Here is a 14,786-nt window from a genome sequence, read left to right on the forward strand (position 1 = left end):
TTCAGACCAAAATTTTAGCAATCTGTTGGTAGTTTTTAAAATATCATGATCTGGAAAATATCAAGTGCTGGACGAACAGATGGACTGACTGACTGACCAACACCATCATCATTATGCCCTGCTACCAGAGGGGCACTGTAACTCAACCACAATTCTACTAACCATGAAAATTTGACTTTAATTAACATATGGGCCCAACATTAGACATAACAGAGAAAATATAGAGCATGCTCTAATTTCAAGCCACAAATCTGGTGAGTATCTTTACCTGATGGCAGGTATAAACTTCAATACACAGCAGAGCTGAACCTTGGCATCACAAGAAGGAGCCTGGTTGGAAGTATTACAGCCAGAGGACAGATTGGATATTTATGGTGAAAAATATTATCATCTATTATCTATTTTATGTGATGTGTGGTTTTGTTGATATAGAAACTTCATGTGTTAATGTGTTTTCAGTATAAAACAGTGGCAATATACTGCAAGTAGGCAGAATACTGTACTTGTCATGAACATAGTTTGGTTCAAAAACATTTTAGATATCTGAGTTACTTTGGACAACTTTTGCAGTGTGTCTCCATGCAACCGTTTGGTGACAGACAATGTTGGCTTGTGACTTTGTAAGGTGGATATACAGTTTAACGTCTCAAACATGAGAATAAAAGACATAACACCAGTTATACTTTGATCAAATTTGATGGAAAAACCGTGGGCTGATGCAGGCTGTGGGTGCAGTTTGTGAGAGATTTGAGGCTTGAGAATGTGGAGGTGAATGTAATTGAGTCTTTCACCACAAGATGGGGTCTGTTTGAAAGGTCTTAATCCTCTCTATACATGCTTTTGTGGCTCTGGGACACAGTGCCCTGGGACTGTCACAAAACAGAATTACATAGCAATAAAGTTTTGTGCTTCTGATGTTAACATCATATTCCTTAAAAACCCACCCCTGCATAGAGCTAAACTGGTCTAGTTACTCATCCACCACAGTTTGAGACAATGGCTGTCAACTTTATGGGCTTACAACTGTTAAAAATAGGTTAGCAGTCCACAGTTTTGCTTGTAACCCACTCCCCAATACAGTGGAAGTGCATTCAGCATGTTGAGCATGCACAAAGTGAGGAATTTCTGCATCAGTGTCAAAGTTTTATTTCCCTCATTAGTAGATCCAGTAAAATTAATTTGATTAATTATAAAAGGAAGCCTGGAGGCTAGAAAATTGTTGATTTCATGAGAAAAAAAACTTCACTGAAATAATGTATACAAAAAAAACTAGCTCTAACTGTACTTACAAAATCAATTTTTATATTTAAGTTAAATACACTGAAATTCTGACCTTTTGTGGGAAGGATATGGTGATCAAGCCTTGCCAAGTAATGCTACAAAGGCCAGTTGCAATGGGAAAACATCTGGAAAACTGTTGCCCAACAAAGGACTGTTCAACTGAACTGAGGTTTAGGAGGCTGCAGTAAATTTTATATACATCAAACTCTGTTTGTTATAGTAAAGAGATGAAAAGCTCACAGCAGAAAAGATATTTCATGCTCCTAGGTCACACCAGATCTAAGCTGTAACATCTTAACACATCACACCTGATCAGATGGCTTTAAAGCCCTAACCCTTGCATGGTTCCCCCAGAGAAAGATGTACCAGACTGAACCTTTGGGAATGAAGCCAACTAAACCACAACCATGTGTGTAGCATCTAGCCAGGCAGTGTTGAGCTCAGTCCAGCATATGTTTTAGCTGATGCAAAAGTATGAAAATACCAAAAGGGCTAACATTGCAACTAATCAATTGTAAGTACTGTAAGAGTCAAGGCTACAACACCCAATAAATATCCCTGTGAAACTACACAAAAAATGATCATTGAGAGGATATAAAAGGTAAATTGAAATTGTAATGTATTTTTCTTTCTTTTTCTCACATCTGATGATGTCATATGTGAACTGTATTATATCCACCTGTGGATCTCCAGTGAGGACTCAGATGTTTTCACTGCACATATTTCCCAGGTGAAATCAACAAAGCATCTACAAATCCTGGTTTGATATAATGAGCACACCAGTACTTTTGTACATTCTGAGTTTTAGTAAAGGATATATTATCAGCTATACTTAGATGATTAGTTTTCAGTACCAGCACAGTATAGGCTGCAGTAAAATTATTTACAATACACTGGAAATTAATAGTCTTTCAGTATGTCAACAAAAATTCACAAGGTAAAAAAGGGTCATGATTACTCGCAATAGTTTCATTATGAACAGGACAGATGACAGATGCCATGGATTTATGTTTGAGCCAAAGAATCATTAAGGAATTGCTTTTCTCTCCATTTTTCCTAGTTACATGTCTGTTTGGTGAGGTTTACCTCCTAATTAAAGAAAAAAATAATGCCTGGTAAGCATGACAACATATAAGACAGATAAAATATACAACAAAAGAGAGACAGAGCAGTTCTTGTTTGTCTGACCGTTCATCGGCCCTATAATTCACTCTTTATGTTGTGATGTCGTAAAATGGGATTTTACAGTCACTGCTTTTATTTCCACATAAAACAGAGTCTTGTATAAGCCTGTTAAGCGAGTATCCACCGGTATCTTGCAAGCTTGGTCCCAAAGCGCTCAAACTACACAACAAAGCATAAAGCCTGTACTGGTGCCAGTGCCTGACCGTCTGCTTTCACTATCACAGCCGGCTGTTTGTTCTCTTTTCTCTTTCTACCTCTCTTCTTCCCCACCTCTTCCACACGCCAAGCACCAGGAGGAGCATAAAGAAGGGAGCAGTCTGAGAGGGAGAGAGAGGGATTTCTAGTATTCACCTTTTATCTCAAATACAGTATGTGGCAAGAGTGTACAAGGGGAAAGAAGCAATAAAGTGGTAGGAAAAATTAGAGATGAGAGCTGAAGGAAAGATACAGGGAGCAACTGAGGAGAAGAAAAAGAGTTGGGTCATATTTCTTTTTTATTCAGCATATATTTCATGTTCTCTGATCTGAGGAGGAAATGTTAAGTCATTCCAGAGAGATAGAGAGAGGGTTGATACAGCTGTCAATTACAACTTTACTGACTTCAAGCTTCAAAAGTACTGCCAACTCTCTGAACTACTCACCACTACAGCCCTTGTAAATTAATGGAATTTGTTGGGCTCATGGTTCCTTAACACACATAATCAAATTTGTAAGAATATCATCGGACTATACACCTAAAATATGTAAATTAATTTTGCATAGCAAGCTCATAATGTCAGTTACCATTTCACAAATGAAGCTCCTGTACATCCTCCTGTACATCCTGCTTGTCCATCTACAAACCCTGACTATACATAAATTCAAGAGACTTAATGCATCCAAGTGGTAAGTGAAGCATGGTTTGTTTGCTGTGAAATGTTTTAAGCTGCTGTCCATCACAAGATAACCTCGTCCTGCTAGGAAATCACAACTGTTGGGACTATGAAACAACCTGGTGTAGCAACTATCTGGCAGAGACACCACAATAAACCCCTCAGGAGAGGCCTGCAATCACATCAGAGTGAGTGATAATACACTTTAGAGTGGAAGAGTTTTGAAGGCTGTAGATGTGAGTGCTACTGGCTAGACTGTTGAGTGCTATAAGGAGAGGCTGATTGCCTGCTGCCTCTATATCACTTGACAGGTGTAGACAGGAGGAGGCGGAGGGAGAGAACGTGGTTTGGGTCTCTCCAATGGCGCATCATTCTTGGCAACCAATGAGAGGAGATGGGGGCTATTGACTTGTCTGCCTTGATGGGCACTCAGTGGCTGACACCGCTGCAAACAACATCCTTCAATGCTAAACCAAATGGCCAAGCATGATCAAGTCCTTTGCCCGTTAACCTCTTTACACCAACATAATCCTTAGATTACCCTCCAACCTGCCTTCCCTACCAATGTCCCTTTGGCAACAGGGAGTAATGCATTATGGAGATTGATGCCATATATGCCATTTCCATCTCTCCTTAAAAGTGTGTCACAGGAGGGATTCCAAAAATATCCATATAAAGTCTGTATTCCTATTCTAGCACAACCTTGACAAGGACCTCATTTTGTGAGTGTGTCTTCTGTTAGCAGATATGTACTGTCCGTTGTTGTTATACAAGGGCTTAATCAAAGAAATAAAGTTTGTTTTTGCCTATGGTATTTTCTTAATAACTAACCTTTAACACAGTGTGGTGCACATTTAGGATACTACATAATCATGTGTTTCCTTCACAGTGAAATATTCACTAATCACTATCATCAAAAATCATTGAGGGAACATTTGCCAGGAGATCCATATGATCACTTTCATACATTTCTATGCACAGGGTTAACTTTGTGAAGTTTTAAATAAATCTAGCTTATATGTAATGGTAAGCCATGCTATTATCTCATTACAGGTGTCTCTGCTCCAAGGTAAAGTAATCATGTTGAGGACAGAGCTATAGAATAGCAAGCTCCTTTCTTCAGACAGGCTGTAAATTGAGATGAACCTACTTGAGATGAACTCCTAATCAGTCGCCAGACAGAGACAGTCTCTCTGATGACTGGTGAAGGGTATTCATTGGAGAGGAGTTTAACATCATTGCGTCTGATTGACTGGGTTCTCAACCACCGAGGGTTAAGGGGGCTCCTGGGTTTAGCCTGGTCAGACAGAACAAGGAGGAGCGAGAGACAGAAAGAGAGCTAACGAAAGAGAGAGAGAGACCTTCAGTAAATAGGTAGTCCACTGAGAGTAGTACAGCAGTCTAATGGAGCCTCATCACGGCCAGTCTGTCAGTCAGTCAGGTGAAACAAGGTCTAACGGGGTCCTAATGAAGACAGCTTCACACCAAGTTGTCTTGAAACTGCAGAGCTAAAAAGCAGACACACTTATTATCCATCTTCCCATACTGTGGAATATTGCCCACTCAAAGTCACTAACAAGAGCAAAGGAGGATCCAACTTTAAGACCAAGACAGCCCACAACAGATTTTGTTCATTCTCTTTGCAATGAACACATTTTGAGAAACAGCACAGAGAAGGGAGTTTGTTGCAATGTACAGCTGTAACTCAGTTGTAGACACAAGGCTGCAGGCCAAATGCTGAAAATAATTACAGCTGTACTGATACAGTGCATAGAGTAATATACATGATATACGAAGTTCCAGTCTTGGATACAATATATCAGAGCTCATGGAACACCACTTGACCAATTAAATTACTTGATTGTAATCAATTGTTGTTGACTTCTATATGACATCCATAATATAAGAGCTATAATAGTTTGTATTGTTTTGCTTATCCTATATTGCTTTTGTTGGGAACACTTCATAATACTGCTGCTACTTACACTGTAATTTGGTGTGAGAATCACATACCAATAAAATACTAATTAGTTCGAACTGGTACTTAAATGTACATACAATGCAAGAAGGACTATGGGGAATGACAGAGTCATAACTGGGCATTTAAGAAGAAGGAAAGAGGAAATAAATTATACTTTAAGTGTTTTGTAAATACTGTGTATCTATGGGGTACAGTACTAGGAAACAAAACTGAAGTTTGGAAAAAATTGTGTTCACAACACTGATATTCTTTAGAACCAATTAAGTACATACTGTAAAAACATATTTCATAATTACAATATACTATCATAACTGACTGTGGTCAAGACAGCCATCATAGCTACCCATCACAGTTGCCCATAAAATTCAAGTTTGTGCTTTTCAGATCTCAGATCTGAATTTCTCAAAAAATGACAGTAGAATTTGGCCATAGTGTTTGTGCTGGATGAAGTTATAATAAATATTGGTCCAAAGTATCTTCCCACTATGGTGTTGGTTTTCTTAGCTCTTCTGCTGACTGTATTTCCAAAAATATAATCAGGCAAAATGATCAGCAAAAACAGATAAATAAATACTGCACAGTCCAGTCCAAGACTTTCTTCTATTATAGTGTTACCCTTTTGTTTTGTTTGGTGGGCTGCATCAAGCTATAAGTAGACATTAAATAAATTACTGCAGTTTGTAAATGTTTCCCCAATCTTATTAATAATACACAACCATGACATTGCTTAACTGAGCCATTAAATATGCATATGCACATTGGGATACAGAGTTTTCACAGATTTATAAAACATTCCCCACTAAATGCTCCTAAGGAAAGAAAATTGCAGTGGGCCAAGACAGAATTTAGAAGATAATTGAAGGACAAAACTGGAGTTAGATAAAACAAAATAATACTACATGTTGTATTTGAAAAAAAAAATCTACTACACAGGCTAACTACAATAAAACCTCTTTTAACATAAATTTTGATGTCCAACTATGAAAATTTGGACACGTACACAAAGTGAATATTGTCCTTCTCCAACTACTGTTAAACTACTGTTAAAGGCAATACATAAAAACTACCAATAAGACAGGTTATCATTGTGTGAAGATAGAAAGAAATGACCCTGTCATGGTCTTTATAAGAATATGCCCCTGATGCTGGCTGAAGCCCCTTCTATAGGCATCACAAAAAATGAAAATGCTTTTAGGTTGGTATAGGAACAGTGGATAAAAATGGAGAACCAATCATCCACACTGTCCTTCCCAGCCCAGTAGCACTGCCTCAGGACACAGCCTCTGGGTGGCCCCTAACCAAGACTGCCGTCTCTATGGTAAGTGGTCTTTCACAAGGTTGCCAGGGGCTTCAGCATATGCCACCAAATCCCTGGCGTATCTCCAATGGTAAACACAGGCCCTGCTAATGGAGGCATGATTCTCTGTATGTACTGTATGTATGTCTGTCTGTCTGTACTTCAGACTGACCTTCAGCTGGTCTACTCCTCCTCACCGCCAAATGTCTTCACGGCTGAATGAAGCTACACTGCTGGCCTCACTACATGTGGGAAAAAAAGAGAGACAGAGAAAAAAAGAATGGGTAAGACAGAGAGAGAACTCCTTATCTCTCCTTGACCTCAGGGTTCAAAGAAAGAGAAAATGTGTTCTGGGAGTCCAGAGTAAGAAATGCAAGCATGAACTGTTCACCAGATGTAGAGTTTAAGAGTAAGCATGCACATGCAAACAGGTGTACATACATGTATACACACTATCAGATACTGTTGGAGACACATGCCCACAAATACAGACAAGACATGCACATGAACATGGTGCTCTATCTTGCATTCCCTTTGTGTACAGATAAGTCAAAACTTTTATTTCAGCCATGTCATGCCAAAATGTTGCCTATTGTAAAACTGTTAACATTTGATCTGTTTCACAATGACAATAATGGCACTGGGATACTGCTGTGGAAGTTTGTTTACCTTGCTAGGAAAAAGTGTGATGTTTGACAGACACTGTAAGCACAGGACACAGATAATTCTGTTTGGTTTTTTTGGTTTTTTTTCCTCTTTAATATATAGTATAGCCAACTCTCTTCCCCTCAGTGTTATGATCACATGCTATAATCACCATTGGTGTATATTTATTTTCCAACATATAAACTCAAACTTTACACATATGGTAATGGCAGGCTTCTAAGCCATTCACCTATGTGTAAACAGTCTGTGAGGACTGCCGAGTGGAAACAGCAGCACAGAGGATCTGACCTATGAGCCTTGGCAAACAAACCTTTCCATGTATTTATTTGTGTTGACTTTGTTTGTACTGCATGCATGCCTATTGCCAGTAAAGCATGCCATAGCCCACGCAGTAACCTATGTACTCACTCACAATCATAGAAAGATGCATGGTACTTCTTTACTCTCACAATGGCCAGTGCCCCAGTTTGTGTCTGTCATTCTGTGGGCATCTAACATAATTACAGGGCAGCTTTGTAGGTTTGTATAGGAGTATTGGGGCTAGATAAAGCTGTCATTACTGTACACATACACTGTCGACACACAAGCCCAGCACTGGGTACAATACAATCACTACAACTGTATTATCTTTCCTGTACAAGTCTATAATTAGTTTTTCCCTTGTTACAAAATGGGCATATGTTTTATGGAAGAATGAAAAGAAACAGATTACTTCAAACCTTAACCCTGTCCTATTTCTCGGAGATAGTTTTATAGCAGGCAGAGATAAGAGGAGAGCTACAGGGAGGGACTTTATAATGTGTGTCGGTATCAGCGAGTATGTGGGGAGTTCAGAGGCAGAGTAGAATGAGGAGCCCGGGGCTTAAGTCTTCAAATCACAGCTTTCCCAAGCACCGTCTCTGCTTTATAACACTGAAGATGTTAGAGGAATGGCAATTAGTTTTGACAGTGTACATTCATAGATGCTCTTACAGTAGGTGTGTATGTTTGTGTGTCCATTATACACACCCAATAATAATAATATCAATAATACCAACTTATAATATCATCTCTGGTGGCTTCTGTCCAAGGTTGTGCAATTAGTTTACAATACACTTCCCCTCTCATATCTACAAGGTATTTTAGGAGTGAAGGGGTTTATGCTGGCATCCATAAAACATAAAGGGGTCACATTTAATTGCAAGTGAAAGAGGAGATGAGACAAGACTAATTATCTTTATAGCCTGATGGTAATATTTTATTTAACTTCAGCACTGGGTTCTTCGCTATGTTGGCCAGTGGGCAGTAGACATGAGGAGATTTACTCATTGGGGTGCAGCTGAGCAGGTTTTTGTAGCAGCTATGATTCTCCATCAACTGCCAAAAAGACAACAATAATATCCAGATGTGATGTATTCATTCTGTTCTTTCAGCCAAATACAAAAGGTGCCTATGCTACTATAATTTCACATACACATATATTTCACTCACATATGTGAGTTGCAGAACTAATGGCCAGCTTTATAAATGCAGCCATAACACTAAGAAATTGCCAAAAGCCTGGGACAAGAAGGCAGTCAGGAGGAGACAAGACTGTAAGAGAGAGATGATAGAGGGAGAAGGAGAAAAAACACAGAAAAATAAATTGAGTGAAAAACCCAAGACCAGAGAAAAGGGCGGGAGAGTGGTGTCATGGGAGCTGAGAGAGGCTAGTGCCATGCTATTGAGCGCCTGGAAGAGCACAGTCTCTGATTTCTTCCCTTTCTGTTTTTTTCCCTTTCAAAGAGCACTTGAAAGCTCTTCTGAGGTATCGAGCAGGTGGGGAGTGTTTGGTGAGGCAGACTGGGGCCGAGAATGGGCAGGGCTGGATAAAGTAGCTCCCTCTTCCTCTATCCAACACACAGAAGTGGAGGACTCAGAGGTCCAAAGGCCCAATGGCCCATAGCTCCAGCCAAGCATCTCTGAGGAGCCTTCAGTCGGGCAGAGGTGGAAATTGGAGGCATGAGACTGGGCACCCAGGATGAAGGCTAACTACAAAAGCTGCCTAAAACGTATCCACACTTGGAAAAAGGAGAGCAATGTTGATACATATTTCAAAAGACAGTACCTTGACATTAATATTTTTTTTGTTTTTTTACCAAAACCGCATAACATTTGACACTGGTCATTCCCAGTAGTTTCTCAGTGTTGACAACAACCTGCAAAATGTTCCCGTTGTTCTATTTGGCAAGTCACAAACTGCTGTAATTATACAGTACGTATCCCTTTAATACTGTTTTTAGTCATGAAGCACCTAAAACTCAACATTCACAATGTCACCTACCAAAAAATATTGATGCAAATATTTTTATATGCGTACTGTATATTATATATTAAACCATGTAAATTGCTGTCCTTGATTTGAGTCATCATGACACTTACATTTTTACTGAAACCTGCATAAGGCTGGAGATGTACTTGCTTTTTAACCATGCATTCATGTAGACAACCAGCTATGTCGTGAACGGAACTGTTAACATACTTCCCTATGTATTTTGCATGTTACTGGAGGATTCCACTAGAGGGCACAACAGAGCACTAATGGGGTGTTCACAGTAAGAGTGACGAAGCTACAAAACGGCCAAGCATGGCCAGCTACATTGTCACCAAGTCGCCGTTGAAGTGTTGCTCAAGCGCTCATTGATGTGGTTATGTCGTCATGGGCTTGTGTACCATATTAAGTTATGATTATATTTAATAGCTAGTAAACATGATTTAGTATTATTAAATAACACATTACCACAGCTATCCATTGTGCGTTTAAAAATGTACATTACATACCTAGTACTCCCGCAATAGCTGCCACCCTCTGCCAAGCTGCATTTTTTTTGTCCGTGTCATGGTAAATGAAAAGGGCAGGGTTAAATAGCACACAGAACTGGCTAACCGCAGGAATCAGTTTTTCTTCCATTTTTTAGACATAACGGAACAGGAAATGTGGGGAGAGTGAAGGGGAGTGGAAATGGTGAAACAAAAACATGACTGGTTGACACTTCACCACGTCATTGGAGCGCTGAAAAAAGTTGAGGCCAGCTCAACTTTGATTTCTAGCGCGTCACGCCGGTCAAGCAGCAAGTGTCAGACATCAGTTCATCGCTTCATGTCGCAGCTTCCATTGAAAATGATTTGTAGCCTGTTGTTGCCAGTAGTCTGAACACACAATAAGGATATAAATAGAACTTCCACATTTCCATGATGTAAACAATAAACATGGCAACACTTGAGGGGGTTACTATTTTGTTCATTCTGAGATCACGACAGAAAAAGCGACGGCGCCGCCGCTGTAGATGGTATGTTTAAGGTCCCTAAATCAAGCACATCGTGACAATGGTGAGTATGTTTCTCTCGCCTGTACTGATCTCACAGCAGCTATTCTGTCAAGTATATTTGTCACTGTGCAGTGGCAACAACACATCGTACTGATGTGGGTAATTGTGGACTTGTCTTCAAAACTTCCCGCCACTGTTGTCATTGCTGACATTCCTACTGACCCCTGACCCTGTCACATTCCCATACTGCCCCTACTGTTCATGAGCATATTGCATTTTGCAGACACATAGCGTTAATTTCAGAGGACATGCACAACCAACGCTCCAAACGGATGCAGGATACGTGAGGCAGCCATCATACGCACGGGAACGCATAGTGTTAAAAGTATATCTCTGGCCCAACACTGCTGAATTAAAGTGGGCTAGAAGGCAGTATTGACACAATCCAGATTTTTTTAAAGTTTGCACTTTAATATAATTGATCAAAACAGCAGCCAGCCTTTGAACACTTAATCCTCTGGGAGTAACTTCAAACAGTATCAATTATAGAAATCGGCTCGTAGGAGTGGAGTCAATTCCCTATCAATAAAGTATTCAGCGGCAATCACCAAGAGATTAGGGGAGAGATGAGCCAAGTGCAAACCCACAGGACTGCCTAAATCTACTGCATGCGGGATGCTCCAGTAAACTAAGTAGCTTCAGATGATCAAACAGGAGGTACTCCAATCAAACACTGCATAGAGCTACAGTAGCAGAAGCTGATAATGCAGCATTAGCCTGGAGAACATCTTTCAAGCCTTGACTGAAACATGCAAACTGAAATGTGGTACTACAGTTCTAGTCCAGTTACTCTGTATTGTTTGTTATGCTACAACTCAGTTTTAACAATCTAAACAAATGGATATAAAACAACCTGGGAAAATAGGATAAGTCCCTGTTTTTAGGTCCCAAAATGACCACATGATTACTGCAATTATATAATATTACTGACTTAAAATATGATGTGAATTGTAGGAAAAAGCCCCTATATGGCAATGTCTGGTTCTATTCTCAAGACCATTATATGAGCTCCAATAAAAATTATTGTATAATTGTAACTGTATAACTATTTTAAAAACTTGTTTCATTTAATCTGCAGAGCTAAAAAATCTACTAGAAATATCAGTTTTTCAACCATAGAAATCTCCCCTCTATCACCCCATGTGGGGATCCAGCCAAATATGTGAAATAATATGAAACTCTAAATATGAAACTGTATGAAATATTAGACTAAATATGATATATGTAAAAATAAGACCAAAAACCCAAATCAAGTCACTGTTATTAAAATATTCCTAGTGCAGGTTCACTTTTGGTGTTACTCACTCCTCTGCATTTTATTAAGCCATTGATTGAGCTCCTCTCTCAGTTCTCCAATTTGATTGTTAATTCATGTACAATTACTTCTTGTTTGATTAAAAAAAACCTTGGCCTGAACTGCTGACCTTGTAGAAGTGAATGAGAACTCTGTGCAACAGGCCACCAGGATGTTCGCAAAGAAATCCTAATTCTAAATACATTTTCTATTTCTATGGCCAAACAGTACTGAAACAATGCAGAAAAAACTGCTTGTGTTTGCAGTTCACACAAAGACATAAGGGTATTAATCTTCAGCTCAGGCTTGTTTAACAATTGAGGGTTCAGATTGCCTATGATTAACTCTTACAAACAACATACAAAAACCAAAATACACAGATGCACATGCACACATTCACTCATGCATGCATATAAGCATACACCTACTTCTCTGCAGTATCAGTGTTACACTGTATAGATCTATTGACAGAGCCATGCCATATCAATGACACCTTCAATCTTTACAGGCCCTTCTCCCTGAAAGCCTCTGTTGCGACACAATCATTACAAATTGATTGCAAAATAGCTAACAATCATGATTAAATCATTAAATTCTTGTCTACGCTTCAGAGAATGGGGAGAAAATTAACTTCCCACCAACCTCTTTTTTTTTTTTTTTTTTTTTTTTTTTTAACACGAAATAATGATTTTCTGCCAGTCTAATTACAAAGCCAACATCTGATCAAGCCTGCATCCAGAGGGGATTATCACATGCACCAGTATTAGACCTCATTACCAGCCTGAGTGCAGAATTATTACATCTTGTAATTGGATGGTGAGATTTATATACAGATCAGGCTGGTTTCTGTAAGATTGTAATTACAGGCTTCGTTGGTTAGCTACTTATCACTCAGCAGTGGAGTGCAGGAAATCGGCGCGTGGAAGAGCATTTCATTAACCCCTCACCCTGTCAGAGGGGGAAATCGCTGTACCTTCCATGTCTGTTTTAGGGACAACAGCATCTTTCACACATCAAACGATTTATCACCACCTCCTTTGCTCCATGCCTGGTTAGAGTGGCTCTCACTTTCTTGAACTCTTCAATGGATGGGAATGATGAGACATTTGTCTGAATAAGCCATACATTTTTATCAATGACTGAGCCCCATTTTCTAATTACCCAAGCGAAGTATGAATATACCCCAAACTGTTCAGAGGTGTTTCATGAAGCACCATGCTCCAGAATTAGCTGGCTAGGGTTAACTGGCTAAAAGCTTAATACACTGGGAGGAGTTTGTGTGCATATACTGTAGGTGTTTGTGTATCCATCCATTTGGCTTCACCCATGTACACATACAGCTAAGAGACCACAGTATTTTTCCCATCTCTCCGTGGACAAAAGCTCTTCTAGTTGCTCCACTAGTTGCCTTTAGCTCATGTAAATTATTAAACACACTTTCTCCCCTTTTTTCTTGAGGAGGCCTTTAATTAATGGACCGGGACGCTTGTTAAACACCTCGCTTTCCATGGCACAAATCTGCCAAGTGTGATTAGACAGGGCAAGCGTGCTCCAGTTCATCAGAGGAGCAAAAGAGAGAGATAGAGAGGCTTCTGCAGCCATCATCATCATTCCTGATCACAAATGCAGCAATGGCTGCTCTACTTACAAACAGGTCACTCTCGATAAACCAAAGTAAATCTGCTCTGACAATGTCAAGCTCTTTTACATATGGTAATAAATTGAAAACGGGACTCAGGCAAATCATGAGGCAAATGAAATGAAAAATGACAGAGGGAGGAAAAACAAGAAATGTGTGTTGTAACGCGAAGCTGATGGAACACAACTCATTTGTGGTACATCATCCTGCAATTCAGCAAGAAATGCCTTGATCCACATGTCAGGGTGACACTGGTGGTGAAGAAAAGAAAGCATCAGCACCTCTTCACAGTTAACACCCATAAAACTTACTTTCTCTCTGCATACCCTGCAACCCTCTCCTGTAACAATCAATACAGGCCTACATTTTATGAGACAAGGAGTTAACTTGTTCAATTATGCCACAGACAGCTCTATTCTTTTGTAACAAGTAATCTGGGTAGTGAAATCAATACTGACAGGCTCACGGCACGCTAGCTAATTTCATATTACCTCCAGCCAATGGCAGAGCAGCTCGTAATGGAGCTGTAGTTCCACTTCATTACAAGGAAGGGGGGGGGGATCAATACTAGTAGACTCACACACGCCCACGTTAACACACACATACACACACACACACAAGCAAAGAGGCCAGGTCTGCTTCTCCACACACAGACTAACACAAACACATACGGGCAGAGAGGGCAACTCTGCAACTTCAGAGCCCCCATGGGGCTACACAGAGCTGTCTGATGCAGGGCAGATGGGGTGGGGGTGGTTGGAGGTCCGGGGTCGTAACCCCCCCGAAATAAATTACACTTCCAATCGTCAGAAAACAGGCGTGTGCACACACACAACCCACCACAAATACACAACTCTCATTTTCAAACTGTCAAGCAATCATGAGGGAAATACCATTTTTATTCACTGATCTACCTGTAAGCACACACACATGCACACAATTAACACTTGACTTCTTCACAACAAGGTCACAGTCTAAATCAGAGGTTGACTACTGAGAGGGAAAGGGAAAAAGAAGAAGAAAAAAAAATAAAAAAATAAGGGAGGATAACCTTCAGATGGCGGATCAAGTCTTTGACCTCTGCAGCTAATTACAAATTAAACTCCATATCTTCTTTTGTAAAAAAAAAAATATCTCCATTCTTTTTTCCCATTATTGTTATCACTCTGTAGGATTAGCTGGGGACTAAGGGGATGATGTTGTCTAAGCCGATGTCAACTGTAC

At 39.8% G+C, this 14,786-nt stretch overlaps 1 long non-coding RNA gene across 3 annotated transcripts in view; it reads right to left on the reverse strand.

The window, feature by feature from the left end:
- Nucleotides 1–14,786, reverse strand: part of LOC122967138 — a 93,361-nt gene that overhangs the window by 68,410 nt on the left and 10,165 nt on the right. For all 3 annotated transcript variants that reach the window (XR_006398560.1, XR_006398549.1, XR_006398542.1), the window contains exon 3: nt 6,789–6,858. This is a non-coding gene — a long non-coding RNA (uncharacterized LOC122967138). The remainder of the gene's footprint in view (nt 1–6,788; nt 6,859–14,786) is intronic.

The sequence above is a fragment of the Thunnus albacares genome, chromosome 1 (genome assembly GCF_914725855.1).
Source record: "Thunnus albacares chromosome 1, fThuAlb1.1, whole genome shotgun sequence".
Classification (NCBI taxonomy): domain Eukaryota; kingdom Metazoa; phylum Chordata; class Actinopteri; order Scombriformes; family Scombridae; genus Thunnus; species Thunnus albacares.